The following is a 17,620-nucleotide window of genomic DNA, read 5'->3' on the forward strand; positions in this document are numbered from 1 at the left end:
CTTTGTTGGACTGGTCATGTTGTGTGGATGCCTGTTGATAGTCTTCCAAAGCAACTACTCTATTCCGAACTTAAAAATGGAAAGCGTAATGCTGGTGGTCAACAAAAGAGGTTTAAAGACTGTCTCAAGGCAAATCTTTAAAAATGTAGTATAAACACTGACAACTGGGAAACACTGGCCTGCGAGCGCTCCAGTTGGAGAACAGCTTTTACCAAAGGTGTCATGGGCTTTGAAGACACTTGAACTCAGGGCGCAAGGGAGAAATGTGCTAAGAGGAAGGCATGCTTGGCAAATCCACACCGTGATCAGCTCCTGCCCAGAAACCAATGTCCCCACTGTGGAAGGATGTGTGGGTCCAGAATTGGCCTCTACAGTCACTTACGGACTCATTGTTAAAAACGTGTTTATGGAAGACAATCTTACTCGGCTACGAGTGAGCACCAAAAAAAGAAAGAAAAGTTCGGTCCCACACTTTTCAGTGCAATTCCCCATCACTTTCCCACCCACAAAAGGCCTTTAATGTGGATAGAGCACTTTAATTGTGCAAACTTGCAATTCTGGTATTTGGTTGAATCACTGCTACAAAATACTAAAAGTCTAGAGAGGATGCCCCAAACCTGATCAGCTGAATGTGCTTGGAATGTGTAGCCGCCTAGAGTGGCTGGGGAAACCCAGCCCAGACGGGTGGGGTATAAATAATAAATTATTATTATTATAGATTCACCCTCCAGCCCTTTCAACTTAACATGACAAAGTTGGGGTGGAGCGGAGGGGGTGTTGAGGGCAGGGCTGGTGCGTGTGGCCCCCTACTTATGCTGTTAATCCACGTTCAGACAGAACCCCTGTGCAGGGCTATGCCCCATACTCGTGTTCCATGTCAGGGAGGTGTCTTTTCCTTATAGCGAATATTCAAGTATGCAATAGTTTGAATCATTTGTGGCTTTATAAACTCTGGGGTATTGGAAATAGTAGCCTTGACTCAGCTGATCGGCTAGACAGTTTAGTGAATAAGTTGTGAAGGGAGTTTAGCTATCCTAGAAGAATGAATCAATCCATGCTTTCCAGTTTGTTTTATCTCTCTACATCCTCTATTTGCAGTCCCAAAGGAACATTAAACCTCAAAGTGTGGAATCAGAGTGGTAAAAGGAATGTCAGATAATTAATGAGTTCATGGCTATCCTAGACATGATGCTTCTCATATGGGTTTATATCTGCATGTCTGATTGTTTTTCAACCAATAGGCAGGGTATGTGAGGTGGAGCTGAAACATGGTGTGGGAGAGGAAGGCATTGTCTCTTTGCCATGCCACAGTCCCCAATGGGATTGCCTCCTTCCCTCTCCCTACTACAGTGGTACCTCGGGTTACAGACGCTTCAGGTTACATACGCTTCAGGTTACAGACTCCGCTAACCCAGAAATAGTACCTCAGGTTAAGAACTTTGCTTCAGGATGAGAACAGAAATCATGCTCCGGCAGCGCGGCGGCGGCAGGAGGCCCCATTAGCTAAAGTGGTGCTTCAGGTTAAGAACAGTTTCAGGTTAAGTACGGGCCTCCGGAACGAATTAAGTACTTAACCTGATGTACCGCTGTATTTATAATGGGAGGAAAACTTTCAGTGGCACCCGGTCAGATCAGGATAGTGGCAGGGACAGTCATTTGCCCACGCCACACAAAGATCTTGATCAGGGGCCAGAAAACTTTTTCAGCAGGGGGCCAGTCCACTGTCCCTCAGATCTTGTGGGGGGCTGGACTATATTTTTTTGGGGGGGGGGATGAATGAATTCCTATGTCCCACAAATAACCCAGAGATGCATTTTAAATAAAAGAACACATTCTACTCAGGTAAAAACACGCTGATTCCTGGACCATCCGCGGGCTGGATTTAGAAGGCGATTGGGCCAGATCTGGCCCCCGGGCCTTAGTTTGCCTACCCATGGTCTTGATCTTGCATGGGCCCTCCTGTGTTGGCTGTTTGCCTCTGGGTGGCTGATTTATTAAATAAACTGTGTACATTATTTCCCTCAAAGAGTTATGGACACTGCAGTTTAGCCCTCACAGAATTATAGTGTCCAGCAACAATTAACAAACTGCAGTGCCCAGAAATGTTTGAGGGAAAGAATGTGCTTTGGATGTGTTATAGAGTTATAGTGTGTACACAGCCCATGGGACAAATAACTGCAGGAAGAACTTGAATAATTGTGGTCTCAATTTCAGTGGACTACAACTCCCTTCGTGCAAGACCATTGGCCACGCTGGCTGCAGTTGATGGGAGCTGGAGCTCAGCAACAACATCTGGCAGGCCACAGGCTCCCCACTCCTGCACCAGACTTGGCAAGAGTTCCTTGGGTTGGATCGCTGGCACTATCTGAACCCTGTAGGTCCCTGAAGCCTGCAATGTTGCAACTTTGAGGCTTTCTTGAATTGGGCTTAGGAAGGGAAGTCTATAGTGATGTATTCCCTATGATCCATAACTGAATTTAGTTTTTAAAAAGAAACAGAAAGGAAAACAACACAGGTGCAGGGAAGGAAGGGAGCCCAAGCTAACTATAGAAAAGAGGTTTTAACATGATGAACCCCACCCAAAGCCATCCTCTTCCTGGACCCATGAAATGGACCCTCAAAGAGAGTGTCCACAACTGAATACTGAGACCTAACAGTTGAATCATACCTGAAGGGTTTTCTCCCATGTGTGACAAAAGAAAAGCAAGAGTCTTGATGCGCACCAAGGAGTCCCCATAGGTGTGGAATGAACACAGAGCCTGAGTCCCTGCACATAACTCAGGTGGAAAGTTAGTGTCCTTAAGACAGGCTGTTAATAGGTTGACCAGCTGTGGTCGTGGTGGTGGCTTGTTGTAAATGGACAACGTCAGAGTGCGTTTTTGGATGGTTTGATTGCATTATGGCTTGGATTATGAGAAAGGCATTCACATATAATTTCCATTGTCCTTTTCTAAAATTACTGGCCCAAGGTCACCCAATGAGCTTCCTGGGAGTGAAGTGGATATTTGAACCCTGAACTTCTAGGTCCTCTTTGAGAGAAAAACAAATGGGTTAGGAAGAAATTGAGAGATATTATCTGCAATGGATAACATCAGCTGTCTGTTGGATTTACTGCACCACATACAATGTCTTGGTGGTGACGTATTAATTTAAGCTTTATCAGCCCTTGTGAGTCATTATGTATGGGAAGAATGAACTTTCTGTGACCAGATAAAGTGAATGAGGAACCAAGAGTAGACTAATATGAAAGGCTCTTAACGAAAGAATAAAACACCAATAATTCTTTATTCTTTGTTAACCAAAGAAAAAAATAGCAACCAAAGAATGAACACCCAACTAGGCCATACTCAAGAGTAGACCCCATACTGAAGAGGAGACATAAGATGCCATAGTCAAACAGTGCCAAGGGTGACAGCTTCCAAGTGCATCTGATCTCATTCAAACAGTGTCAAAGGTAAAGCCCCGGTTGCAAGGGAACAACCAGGGGTGGGCTCGTATGATGTCAAGTGATGGACAATTGGACACGGCCTGATGGAGAGGGCTGGCACACCTCTTTGGCTCATGCACTGCTGCTTTAGCCAGACACTCTTCCCATGCTATGTATTGGCTTCTGTGAAAGAAAGGAGCATAACTCCAGATAACAGTAGGGAAAATGCCCACATATGTACTCAACTTCCAAATTAACCATGTTATTCTCAGCTGAATTCTGCAGGAAACAATTACACCAGTAGAAAAGGAGTGTAATGTTAGGCATTCTTTGGTTTTCCAAACGGTAAAGGATGTCCAGAAACAGCACTCTAGGGTTTTGTTCCTCTGGAATGCAAGAAAGTACTGGAGACCTTGTGTATTCTTGTAACATTTGTCAATGTTAAGATCCCTTTTGGGAGCAAATGAGCTCCTGACACAGATGGCACAATACTGCCAGTCGTTTCCAACTGCACATCAAGGCTGTTATATCACCAGCTAAAAACTCTCAGGTCTCTGACACTCTCCCTGTGTCCAAACCCAAACTGATGCTCGGGGTTTCTGTGGCCCTCCTACTAGTTGAAGGTTGTCACATTCCAAAGACAAGAAGAGAGATTTCCATGTCTTGAGGGTTATTTAAAAATACACTAATGATTCCCTGAGCCTTTGATAGGTATGGGGAAGAAATTCAATTGACACTTCCCTGAATTTTGCAGTGCAGTTCCCCAGCCAAGTAATTGCACAGAAATTCTTGAACTAGGATAAAGAGTACATCAAAATGAATATTTTGCAAAAATGTGTACACCAGGCAAAATTGCATAGAACAATGTGTGCATCAGGAAAAATCCAAACTAAAATGCTTCTGAAACTTCCTGAGGGCTTGTTTAAAATAATTCGTGCGCTGATGTGGTAGCATGGAGAACAAAACTTCTGAGGAAAAGTGAGGAACTTGAGACAAACTGAACTGACCAGTTTCCCCATCCCTATCCTTTGAAAGGTCATAACCACTTTCCATGACAGTCCCCTTCATAGTAACCGAGACAGCTAAACTAAAGCACCAGTATTTCCCTCAGTTTAGAACCATTTCTGGATATTTGGGGTTCAAAGAGGGGAAATTTAAACAAAAAGAGTTTTAAAATACTGAAGACCGCAACATATATACAGGGTTTTGTGTCCTTTCCAATTTCAGTGTTTGTATATACACATCCATGTGGGTGAACATGCAAAAACAACTTTAGATGATGTAGGTACAAAGGTGAAAGGGAGATCACATGATTCATCATGCATGCTTCTCCATAAAATATGAAAAATTGTTTTTATATCTCTGTCGGGAGTTGCACAAGTTCCTAGTATAGAGACAGCTCGGCTGGCACATCTCCTTGTCGGTGGTGGATGAAAGATCATTTTCTGTCACTGCAGAGGACCATCAAGACTTGAGGTTTCAAGTCAAGAAGTCTGAAGCCATATTCTAAATAGCAGATGCTGCCCACCAGGGCTTAATGGATTTTCAGGGTCACTGCTGCATCCAGAACCCTGCCATGCAGGACAGCCAGTGCAGAAGAAGCTTGAGAAGGCTGGCAAATCTCTGTGTCAGCATGGAGCTAGTGCACTAATCAGACCCACATCAAGTCTGATCCTGTCACAGCTCAGGATCCAATAGGTCATGGGTCAGCTCAACGCCTCCCTCCCTGCCCCAGACTCCTCCATTTGGGGGCTTTTCACTGGCTGCTGCCAAACACATCCACTTAAGGCAAGAAATGAATGACTGTGTTTGGAGGGCAGAAAAGGGTGCTATTAAGCAGAAATTGATCATATATGGGTGGGTGGGTGGGTGGGTTTCTACTCACTGTAGGTTGTGCTGGATTCCACCCCCTTCCCCAGGCAGATTTCTATGTACTCTGATCCAGAGAACTCTGATACCAGCACATGCACACTGTAAATGACAACACCAAGTATTTATGCATAAAAGGTAAAGGTAAAGGTACCCCTGACTGTTAGGTCCAGTCATGGACAACTCTGGGGTTGTGCACTCATCTCGCTCTAGAGGCCGAGGGAGCTGGCGTTTGTCCGCAGACAGCTTCCAGGTCATGTGGCCAGCATGACTAAGCCGCTTCTGGCGAATCAGAGCAGCACACTGAAACACCATTTACCTTCACGCCAGAGCGGTACCTATTTATCTACTTGTACTTTGATGTGCTTTCAAACTGCTAGGTGGGCAGGAGCTGGGACTGAACAATGGGAGCTCACCCTGTCATGGGTATTCAAACTGCCGACATTCTGATCAGCAAGCCCTAGGCTCTGTTGTTTATGTGGTTTATTTATGCATAGCTTTGCCAATTCTTTCACTAAGTGCCGGAAGTATTTTGTGTACACTGTTAGCGGTGTTTACAATATGCTAAACAGTTGTTAATTATACGAGAGTCCAACAAGAGGCTTCTGCAACACTAAGCAAACGAAAGAGATTCAGTAGTAGATAGGTAGCCGTGTTGGTCTGAAAGAGATTCAGTTACAGCTTATGCATTTAAGTACAGTGGTTCTGAATACGTTGTTTTACAGCTTTCTACCCATATACTCTGCACAATCTTCACAAGATTGATTTCAACTGTCTCCACAGATGTTTCTTCCATCTCTCTCTCTTCTCCACTCCTTCCCCTGCCTGTAATCCTACTTCCCATGGATTCCCCTATATGGGGGGGGGGGCCTTACTTCATTAAAGTTAAAAGAGACTTTGTTGAAAGACATCCCTCCTGTTTGGCTTCAAGCCTAGAACCCTTTCGCAAGTGATTAGAGGGATCGCTTCAGCAGGTGATTAGTGAGGCGCTAGACAAGTTTGTGAGCTGCTTAAGTGATAAGAAGGCATGTCTACCTACCCACAGGTAAGCACACCTGCTTGCTGTTTCAAATGTTGTGTGTGAGTAAAACAGGTTTCCTCTATGGGTCACCGTCTAGACCTAACTGTGTGATTTTAAAGGATCTACAGGAGGCTGCTCCAGCAGCGCTCTGGATGGCCTAGAATGGCTTGGGGAAACATGAACCCTAAAACAGGGGTAGCTAGCCTGTACCTCTCCATATGGTACATAGCAGCCAGCATAGTCAATAGTCTGAGGTGAGGGGAATCAGATTAGTTCAGGAAGATTTGGAAGGCTGCAGGCTAGCCACCCCTACTCTAAAACACACAAGATTTAACAGACAAACAGTCAGGTATTCATGTGTTTGTCTGAAGGCTTATGCAGTCGCTTATTGCTTGGAGCGTTTAACTTGATCCTTGTAGAATTACTTTCTTTGGAGGCAATAAAATGATTTTTACAAGTCTGAAATAACAATTATGCCCCGATTGGGATATTCTGTTCCTTGCGATCATGACTAATGGTGATGAATGTTTCGAAAATATAAAGGGGGAAAGTATTTATGAGACTCGCACATTTTAACAAGGTTGCCATAAATGGTGTGACTTCTAGGCTTAGTATTCTCAAGTACAGATGTTTGTCACAACTGGATGGTGGTTTTCATCTTGAGTTTGACTCCTTATTATTTCTTCTTAGCCTGATTTTTGGGCTTCTATGTATTATGTAGGTCTTACCTTGAATGTCTGCTGTGGGATTGTGACATACCAGCAATACCCAGCTTCTGTTCTTTTATTTGGGTGAAAGGAGTATATTTTTTTTTAAGATTTCAGGCTGAGCAGAGTGAGGCCTGTCTAACCTTCAACATGAGTAACAGCATTATCAGAAACAAATAGTTATATAGGTTTTTTTACGTATGACCTCAAAGTCCTTCACTTGCATTTTGCGTCATCATAGCGACATCCCTATAAGGTAGACCAGCATTAAAACATAAAATTAATTCAGGACATTATTTTGCATCTTGCTTTTTGAAGACTAGCCATAAACTTCCATCTGCTTTCAGAGGAAAATGGGGTGTAGAACACCTTGTGATTACTTTTGGTTTGGAAATGACTGTTATTTATTTACTTGTAATTAAAAATGTAAAAGTTAAACATATTGTTTAAAAAGTCTCCCTTAGAATAAGAAAGCTTAGTATGCACATCCATGACAGAATTCTGCATTTCAAGCCTGATACTGCTTTTCAATATTGTTATGATAGTGTTGCGTGTCGCCCCAATCCTCGAGTGGTGTGAGATTCCAGGGTTTCCAAACATGAACCCAGGGTTCATGCTTCCTTCAGAATGAGGCACAGCGAAGACTGCGATGTCTTTGTGCTATATGGTTTATTTACACATACATACAACCTGACGGAGAGGTTCACAGTGTACTCACCCCAGGAAGGCCTTCCTTCTCCCATAGCTGCAGCCTTGCATTCAAACAGAATTCAAGCAGCCAGGTGAGCAATGAGGGAGGCCAACCCATTTGTCATCTGGCACAGATCCAGTTCCTTTGCTCTCTTAATGGCCCAATTACCTTGGCTACCACCTCACCAGGAAGCTAAGCCTGGCTATTCCAAGAATTAGAAGGGGGCCCAGGCATTTAACCCACCCACCCCATCAAACTCACAACAAAGTTGTCTACCCTGTGTGCAGGTAACAGAAGAGGCTAAACCAATTAGCCAGTCAACTGGCATCTTCTACGGAAATGGCATGGCTACATGAGTTAGCCAGCCAGAGCGTGATTTATCTTTAGTGATACTTTTCTGGTGGTTGACTTTGTGGTCCACACCATACATTCAAAGCACTCTTATCTTTGTGAGTTTGAGCTTCCATAGCTTTCCATTTGAGACCTTTCCCATAAAACAGGGGCAGCAGAGGGGTGGAGAGGAACCTTTGCCACCAGTGCCTTTGTGATATATATTTATTTTGTAGCTCTTGCTGCTTTACAAGCTTACTGTAAGCTTTCTGGGTTATGACCATAAATTTGATTTTGTAACAGTTTGGAAATGTGTTTTGACATTTATATGGTTTGCATGGTTGCAAAAAAAAGGGGGGGGGGAGCCCAAAACTTAGACCAAGTTCTGTTGCGTTTCAGTTATTCCGCTCTCAAAAATGTATTAACATAACCCATATTTTATTCTTTTGCTGTGCTTGAGATTGTTAAAGGGGGGAAAAGACATCGTGATAGCAGAAAAGATTTAGCAGTTGATATCTGCCGTCCATCTCTTTTATTCACAAATGCCCTCCTTTTTAGAATCATCAGAGGCATATTTATTTGACCAATGTTCAGCATCTGAGCCTACTAAGAGAAGAAAAAGAGTTTGGATTTGATATCCCACTTTATCACTACCCTAAGGAGTCTCAAAGTAGTCTCCTTTCCCTTCCTCCCCCACAAAAAAGACTCTGTGGGGTGAGTGGGGCTGAGAGACTTCAGAGAAGTGTGACTAGCCCAAGGTCACCCAGCAGCTGCATGTGGAGGAGCGGGGAAGCGAACCCCTGTTCACCAGATTACTAGTCTACCGCTCTTAACCACTACACCACACTGGCTCTAAGGCTACAGTCCTATGCAAACTTCCCTGGGATTGAAGACAATGAGACTTATTTATGGGAAGTATGTCCCTAAATATCCCTCATAATCCCAAAGCATCTCGTATGAAATACAAGTCTGTATTTTCTCAGAAGTCACTTTGTTTTCCTTTGTAATGCTGCAATGATGGGAACTTACTTCCTGCTTTTAATCAAGATCTGGTTAAAAGTTTGACCACAGTTTGCTCATGTTTATTTGATTGTATGAGACCATGGGCTTCTTAACCGGGAAACCGTTAGCACTAGGCAATTGGGACCTGTAACAATGAGTCCTTATTTCTTGCAGCCAACCATAACCATAACCTTTTAAGGTGTCAGAGACTCAGACAGGCCAATCTATGGCCCCCACATCTATTTTCTTTTCTAGCTGACATTCAGCATTCCATAGCTCTTAGAGCTCATTGAAGTGTTTGGGGAGAAGTTTGCTCTATAGGGTGATAGAGATAGATAGATAGATAGATAGATAGATAGATAGATAGATAGATAGATAGATAGATAGATGATAGATAGGATTCTGCACTTCTGCAAACCTCAGGATTCCTCTGAACATGCTGATACTTTCCCCTTCTTTCTCAGTGGCCCCATTTTGGCTCCTGTCCCTTCAGCACTGAGTGTGCTGTCAGAAGGCGCAACAAAGCAACAGAGCCCAAGCAAACATGAAGATGGGGTGCTTTGTTATGCAGCCTAGTCACTTGCAATTTAATCTGTTTGCAGCAAAAGGGATTTTGTCTTTTGAGAACAGAGTGGCCCTCCAGGAATGTAGTAATTGACCATTCCTGTGTTATATGAAAGAGATGGAAGGGTCCCAATCCAGAGATCCCTATGTGTATGATGCAGAACCATATGTCCATCCTGTGCATGCCGCCGCCCTACTTCAAGTCTGCTTCTTTCACTGATAGGAGAAAATATTCTGTTCCCAGTCTGGTGATTCTAAATAGGACAGCAGTCCTCCAATACATAACAAAGCCTTCTGGATCAGGCCCATCTAGTCCAGCATCCTGTTCTCACAGTGGCCAACCTGATGCCTGTGGGAAGCCTGAGATCAATAGCACTCTCAACTAGAATATGCCCTCTTTTCCTAAGAAAACCCAAAGCACAAATTTTATGTCCTAGGGTTTACAGAGAAATAATTGCTGGCTTGTGTTGATAGGAAAATAAACAGCAAAACATGTGTTAAATAAATATGGGACAGATGTGAGACATCTCATCAACTGGAATATATGTGGAAGTTCTTGTTAGCGAAAACAGTGTGATTCCATTTAATGTACCCTCATTCCCAGTGGGTTTCTCTTGGAAATCATTGCAGTGGGTGGTTTGCGAACTGGCATGAGCCTGACCAGGTATGTACATTTATAAGAACTAACCTTTATCCCAGTAACAATATTTGTCCCTGGTCCATATTGCTTCATGGGTGCTGGGCATGAGCAGAGTTACCAGATGAGAACATACATCCTCATCTGGATCAGCAGATTTATCCATTGAGTTTAATGCAGCCTGAATGAACATGGTGGTGCTGGTGTGTATTAAAAGAGGATGGTGCTTCTGCTTATTTGGTTTGCTTCCTTCCACCGTGATCATGATTCTTGCTTAACTAGAGAGGTGAGGCAACTGGGGAGAATCCTGAGAGTCCAGACAGTGTGGCCTGGACAGTTTGGCCCACAGGCTAGAGGTTCTCCACCCTGGTCCTAAAATAAAGGATGAAAAAAACAAGGATGCTGCCATCATTAGTCATACTCAGAGCATGAAATCAGTTGGCTGAGACTGAGACGAAGGGAGCTGGCAGGCAGTGCTATCTCCCCATACCAGTTGTTAAGAAGGCAGGCAGGTGAGGGTCTGGCTAAGGGCAGACTGAGGTTTGGTCCTTCCCTTCTCCTAGGAGTGTGACCTCCATATCCATCCTATCCCCACCAATAGAAACAGAATGTACTGCACACATGCCCCTTTTGCAGACATAGCCATAATGAAGGAGTACTGTGCCCAGTTTTGGTCTCCCCATTTTAAACAAGGCATGAAGAAGCCGGAAAGAATTCCAAGAAGAGCAAGAAAAATATACTAATAGTGGGTATAGAAAATTTTGCATTTGAAGAAAGATAGAAGAAATTGTGTTTGTTTAGCTTGGAGAAGAGATGGTTGTAGGGAGCCAAATTAGTCTTCAGGAGGAGGGGGGAAAGAGGACAATGGTCAGTTGTTCTGTCTTCCTGTTTTGGGGATACTAAGAAATAATGGGCAGAAATTCAAAACATTAAGCCTGGGCATGAAGCAGAACCAATCACATGAATAATGAAGGAACCTGGAAAGTTTATCCGTGGATATGATGGAATCTTCATCTAGAGGATTTCGGAGCAGGTTACGCATTTGTTGGGATCAATTAATAAATGTGGATTCACTTCATGTGGAAAAATGATTTGCAAAAAAGCATATTAATAACTTTCAGCTTTGGTACAAGAATGCACATCCATAGAGTTGGAGCTGTAATAATCTTTTGATAGAGGGTTTTTTTTATGTAGTGAAAGTCCTTGTAACCCTCTGTTTCTATCAGGAGCAGCCCTATCCTTAGGCAATTAAGGTGGCTGCCTCAGGTAGCAGATTCTGCAAGGGCAATTAGCAGTGGTGTGGTGTTGAACGGCAGAACTGTGTGTGCCATGTAGTCTGGCCTGTCCCCCTTCAGTGAGCCTGCTTCCCTAAGCTGTTGTGGAGATTGTTGTCTCGTTGCCAGGGTTGAAAGATTCAACTGTTGCTCCAGTCACCATGGAACGATGAGCGGACACCATCTTGTCCTGCCCCTGGTTTCTAAGATTCTGTCTGCAAAGCAGATACTATTCGTCTCTTTTGACTTTCCCTTATATTAAGATTAATTAGGATCAACGTCACACACCTAATACAAGTTTCCCTTCCACTGTCGCTCTAGATTATGTTTGTGAAAATTTGCTAGGAATCGTGGCAATTTGTGGTTGGGGATGATATCACATCCTGTCGTTGCAACTGAAGTGCAGGCATTTTATTAAAATGTATTTTTCCAGCCATGTCTGGTAAACCTGTAGCTCGTCTACTCCACAGTGTCTTGAAAACAAGAAGGGGTGGGGGTGAATGAACCCTTCCATTACTGAGGCAAAAATTACCAAACAAAAACAAATAAAGAATGTACAGGTTATTTATACAGAAATTTCATGACAAAACTCTATCCCTTCCACACCCTATCATCAAAACCTATCCATTACCCTTATTCTCCCTGAGGGGATTTACTATAGCCACCATCATTGCTGGATGTGGGGGGCGAAGAGACTCAGTTGTCCTTGTTCCCATGGAGCTCTTTCTCCTCCTGTGCCCAACCTCCAAAGTCCATCTCAGGGCAGGGAGGGTGACTTGAAACTCTTCTCTTCCTAAGAAAAAAGCATTTTATTGATGGCAGTGTCAAATCGGAGGGAGGGCTTTGAATATGTATGTAGGGGTGGATAGAGAAAGAGGTGCCAAAACCTTTACACAGGATGAATCCAAGCTACCCCAGGTCAGAAAACAGTTTGTCCAATGCCACAAGGGTGTTTTCCAACATAAATATAAATTTAATCATGTCTGGATTTTCTCCCCCAACAATGTGCCATTCGCTTCACAGATTTTGGTAATTAAATAAGCAATTGCGAAACCATGAACTCAATAGTTCTAAGGGCACTGCACAAACAGGAATGGGTTCCAACAAGTTTTTATAAGCGTGGACCAGAATGCAGCAATTTAACGAACTGATCCAGCGCTTTCGGAGCTGGATAAGGAGCCCAATTGTTCGGTGTGCTTTGTGGTGGAGCAACCACCTTCCAAGACACTTGTGAATGCTGAACATGTGTGAAGAACTGTGCAGAATGAGGGAGCAAGGACAGCTTGTACTGCCAAGACAAGTGGGGGCAATGCGGAAATGGCAGTCTGAGTCAATTCTGGGTTCTTGCAAAGAAGAACATGCCATCAGACTTTGGATCACTCATTTTAAATAGCTTTGCAACAAGATAAAGTCCTCTAGGTCCAGGGAATTAAAAAAAGAAACCCCCGAACACTGCAGTTGCCCTACTACCAATATGTAGCATCACCAGCTGTACTATAAATATGCACCAGGAGCTGGTCCCACGCAACTCCCAACAACTCTGCACTACTATCCTATAAAAGAACAAAGTCTTGTTTGAATCCAATAAGAAGCAGCGGCAATTCACAGGGGTAGCCAATGCGGTGCCCTCCAGTTGTTGTTGGACTACAGTTCCCATCATCCCTGACCATTGGGTATGTTGCCTGAGGCTGATGGGAGTTGTAGTGACGTGAAGTAGTAATTCAAGCACCGAGCTCATAATATGGCCTGTATTTTCACCGCCACAAAGAGTAGACTGAGCAGTGTTGTGATAAATGTGAGCTTAGCATGTTGCAGACCCACTTGCCATGCCCACACAGAGCCACTCAGCCCAGATTTTTCTTAGCACATCCGCTTGGTGGCGTCATTTGGCTGGAGAGCTGCAGCCATAGTGCTCTTCCTCCTATGGAACTGTTTGTCAGTAGATCCTCTCAGGGATAACCCAGACATTCGGTTCCCCATATATTTATTGGGTACTCCATGAACTCTCATCTTACTGAGCAAGTGGATATTGTGGAGATGCCCTTCTAATTAAAAATTTTCAGTAATAGAACACACAAACACATATCCATGAAACTGTTTTTAAAAGGAGCAATACTTCATACATTTAAGCTTAATTATAAAAGTTAAAATAAAATGTGGAGACAATTGTTCTTCTAATCAACATAAATGATCAAACAGGTTATTTGGTAGGCTGCAGCTTGGTTGTTTAACTCGGTTAAATTCACAGGAAGCCTGCCTCTGTTCTTTATTTCCTTCAGGAGCTTGAGATTCTCTATTTTTTAAAAAAACAGGTGGCGCTTCTTTCTGCTCTTGAGAGTTCCGACCAATGTTCTGTGATGTTATAGGTCATTACCTTCCTTCCTGCCAATACAGGAAGTTTGTTGACTCTCTCCAGAACAGCCTCCAGTGCAGCACAATAAGCTTCTTTAGTAAAAAAATAGAATCTCAGGTGCTTCGGTAGATGAACCAAAATGCTTGCACATCTGCACGGGACTGTAGGGAAGCCAGACGTGTATTGTATCAATTGTATTTACAGTCCTGTCTAGCTTCGCTTCACATCTGCTTTGCCTGTTTCGGTGCAGAAAAGGATACCAAGAACCAAATACACATGTGCCTAATAAACAAGTTTTGGATCCAATCTGTTTGTTCCAGGAAGTAGTACAATGTTACAGCTGCTGGCTTGCTATTCCTTTTGTTGGACACAGTAGCCCAGAATATTGCTCAGCCAGGTGGCATCTAATGGCTAGGACATGATTTTTTGAAGGCGGGAAATTACAATGTACTGTATTTGAATAGCTATCAGAACTTGGAGAACACGACAGCTCCTTCCAGCTAACAGGATGGGGCAGATGGAAGGTCCATTTGTGAAGTTATCTCCATATTACCTACAGAAAACTTTCGGGGGGAGGGGCGGTAAATGAAAAAACAACTCTTTGCCATTTAAGAGGCAAAGTGAGAGGAAGAAAAAGCTATGTTGGTTGAAAGCAATTGGGCATGGTGCAGTTTGCTGATTTTAGACCATGGTCTTAAAGCTGCAATCCTAGGCACATTTACCTGGGAGTAAGTCCCATTGACTTCAGTGGGACTGACTTCTTCTGAGTAGATACACACATACATACACACATTGGTAAAACTATGCTCCAGGCAGCTAACAACATTCAAAAAGGAATACATAATGACAACATGACAGTAGCCATAAGCAATAAATAAAACATCAAAAACACATGACAAATTTCCACATAAATCATAATAAGATCTAAAATAAAGGTTCAAAGAATTAATATCAACAACAGCAAACAAAACCCCTCAAACAAAACTCCCTAAACAGTACCCAAACCAAAGTCTGTTCAGCAGCCTCAGCTTCTGTAGCTGGAGTCAATGCCCCATCCTCCCCAGCCAGGTGGAAAACGCTTACAAGACAGGGAGTAGATCTTCCAGGGCTCACAGCCAAGATGGTCTCTTGCCTGCATAGGATTGCATTGTAGTGGTCTTACATACTTCACCTACTTACCTCAAAATATGGTAAGCCAACCCTGATTCTTCTTTTTGAAGGGGGTGGGGATCCTCCTCATTATCCTGAGTAGGGAACTTGACTTCTGCACCTCTGGAGTTCAGAACTTCTCTTTGGGGATCTAATGTTGGGTAGCAGTTCTGCAGCTTTGTGGGAGCAGGTATGAACTGCTTGCCTATTTATAAATAAAGCAAATAGGATATAGACACTGTGGACTCAGCTACATTGGCAAAGAAAAAGTGATTTAAATGTGTTGTTTAATGTATTCTAACACTGTGACACCAGATGCCGCTGTGGAGTTCTGTTTTTTGCCAACCCAATATCTCATACAAAGTTCGCAACGTGTTTAGCTGAAACGGTTCTTTGATGTGTCTAGATCCTGCCTAGGAGTCTCCAGTGTCCTCTCAACCAAACCAAACCCAGGTATCCTTACCCTGAGATTTTACACTGCTTAGGAAGAGTTTGCTGAATCAGGCCAATGGCCCATCTCATCCAGCATCCTGTTTTCACAGTGGTCCACCAGATGCCAATGGGAAACTCACAAAAGGACCTGAGCATAATATACAGTGGTACCTTGGGTTACAGACGCTTGAGGTTACAGACACTTCAGGTTACAGACTTCGCTAACCCAGAAATAGTACCTCGGGTTAAGAACTTTGCTTCAAGATGAGAACAGAAATTGTGTGGTGGCGGCGCGGTGGCAGCAGGAGGCCCCATTAGCTAAAGTGGTACCTCAGGTTAAGAACAGTTTCAGGTTAAGAACGGACCTCCAAAATGAATTAAGCTCTTAACCAGAGGTACCACTGTACAGGGAAATAATAATAGTAATGGTAATAATTAATGGTAATACAGTGGTACCTCTACTTACATTCACCTCTGGTTACGTATCCTTCAGGATATGTATGCAGCAAACCTGGACGTATTTTTCCGGGTTTCGCCATGCGTGCATGCGCAGAAGTGCTCTACCATGCTGCGCACATGCGCAGAAGCGGTCCCTCCAGTTGCAGAAACCTCGGGATCCAACTGGAGCTCTGGAACGGATCCCGTCCACAACCGGAGGTACCACTGTAATTGTTTGCGCCTGCCTTTTGCTCCTTCAACACACCCAAAGGGCAAGGAACACAGAGATAGAATCTGAGCTCCTTGACTTTGATTTACTTTGTTTTTGTTGTTCTTGTTACCATGTTATGTCAAGTTAGGCCAAGTCACTACATTCTAAATTGTTTTCCTACATTGCCTTAACACTCTCCCAGGGATATTGCATAAATGGTCTTCTGAAGTCCCTTGTGCAATCAATGAAACGGACTCCACCTTCACATCTGTAAGAATATTTCAGAGGCTGGGGAGGGTGGTGGTAGAAGAGATGTTTCTATGCCAACTTCTGTTAACTTCCCTTCCCTAGACCCACCTACCACAAAAACAGCTGCTGAGGCAGCAACTCTCCCAGAAGCCACAAGAGAGGAGCAGTAGACATCTGTCATACCATGACTCAGATGGAACGAGGGCAGGGCTGGGGGAAGGCAAGATGAACTTTACACCCCACAACTAGAGGCGCTGTGTGTGTGATCTTCACTGTAGTTACGTACAGTAATCCCACATCTCATGCAGTGGTTTGGAGCCAAGGGTTCCATGTTTAGTCTAACCCTTGGAGCCACCCCGTCGCTAGTGGGTGAGCTGGGGAAGAGAGCTTCCTCAGCACCCCAGAACTGGTGTGCAAAGTGGAGAGGGTACAAGCTCTTTTTGCACTGGTTTTCCTTGAGTTGCCTGGCATGATAGGAGCCTTTAAGGTCTCTGCTTTGCTTGGGAGGCAAGGCCCACCCAGCAGGCCAGCTTTGGAAGGCTAGGGATGCTTACACAAGAACCTGCGGAAACGTGGGTGGTCCCACAAGATCTCACAAGAGCCTCCCAGAGCCTTCTAGGGCTGTCTCAGGCCTTGCCTGGCAAGCAAGGCAGAGAGTTTAAAAGCTCCTTTTGTGCTGGGTAACCCCGCACATATTTGGCCCAAAAAGAGCTTTTAAGCTTTACATCTTGCTTGAGACATACACAAGAAGCATTAAAACACAGTTCAAAACACATTCCATCTAGGGAAAGGCACTCACAAATGAGAGCACAGAGCGGGGCTGGTGAGAGGGGTGGGCCAGGTGGGGGGTATGGCTTTTGGAGAGCGCTGAGGATAATAATAATAATAATAATAATAATAATAATAATAATAATAATAATAATAATAATAATAAATTTATTATTTATACCCCGCCCATCTGGCTGGGCCTCCCCAGCCACTCTGGGCGGCTTCCATAAAACCAAAAATACAGTAAAATCACACGTTAAAAACTTCCCTGAACAGGGCTGCCTTAAGATGTCTTCTGAATGTCAGGTAGTTGTTTATTGCTTTGACATCTGCTGGAAGGGCGTTCCACAGGGCGGGCGCCACTACCGAGAAGGCCCTCTGCCTGGTTCCCTGTAGCTTTGCTTCTCTCAATGAGGGAACCGCCAGAAGGCCCTTGGCGCTGGACCTCAGCGTCCGGGCAGAATGATGGGGGTGGAGACGCTCCTTCAGGTATACTGG

Source organism: Podarcis liolepis (assembly GCF_965112155.1).
Source record: "Podarcis liolepis genome assembly, chromosome: 1".
Classification (NCBI taxonomy): Eukaryota; Metazoa; Chordata; class Lepidosauria; order Squamata; family Lacertidae; genus Podarcis; species Podarcis liolepis.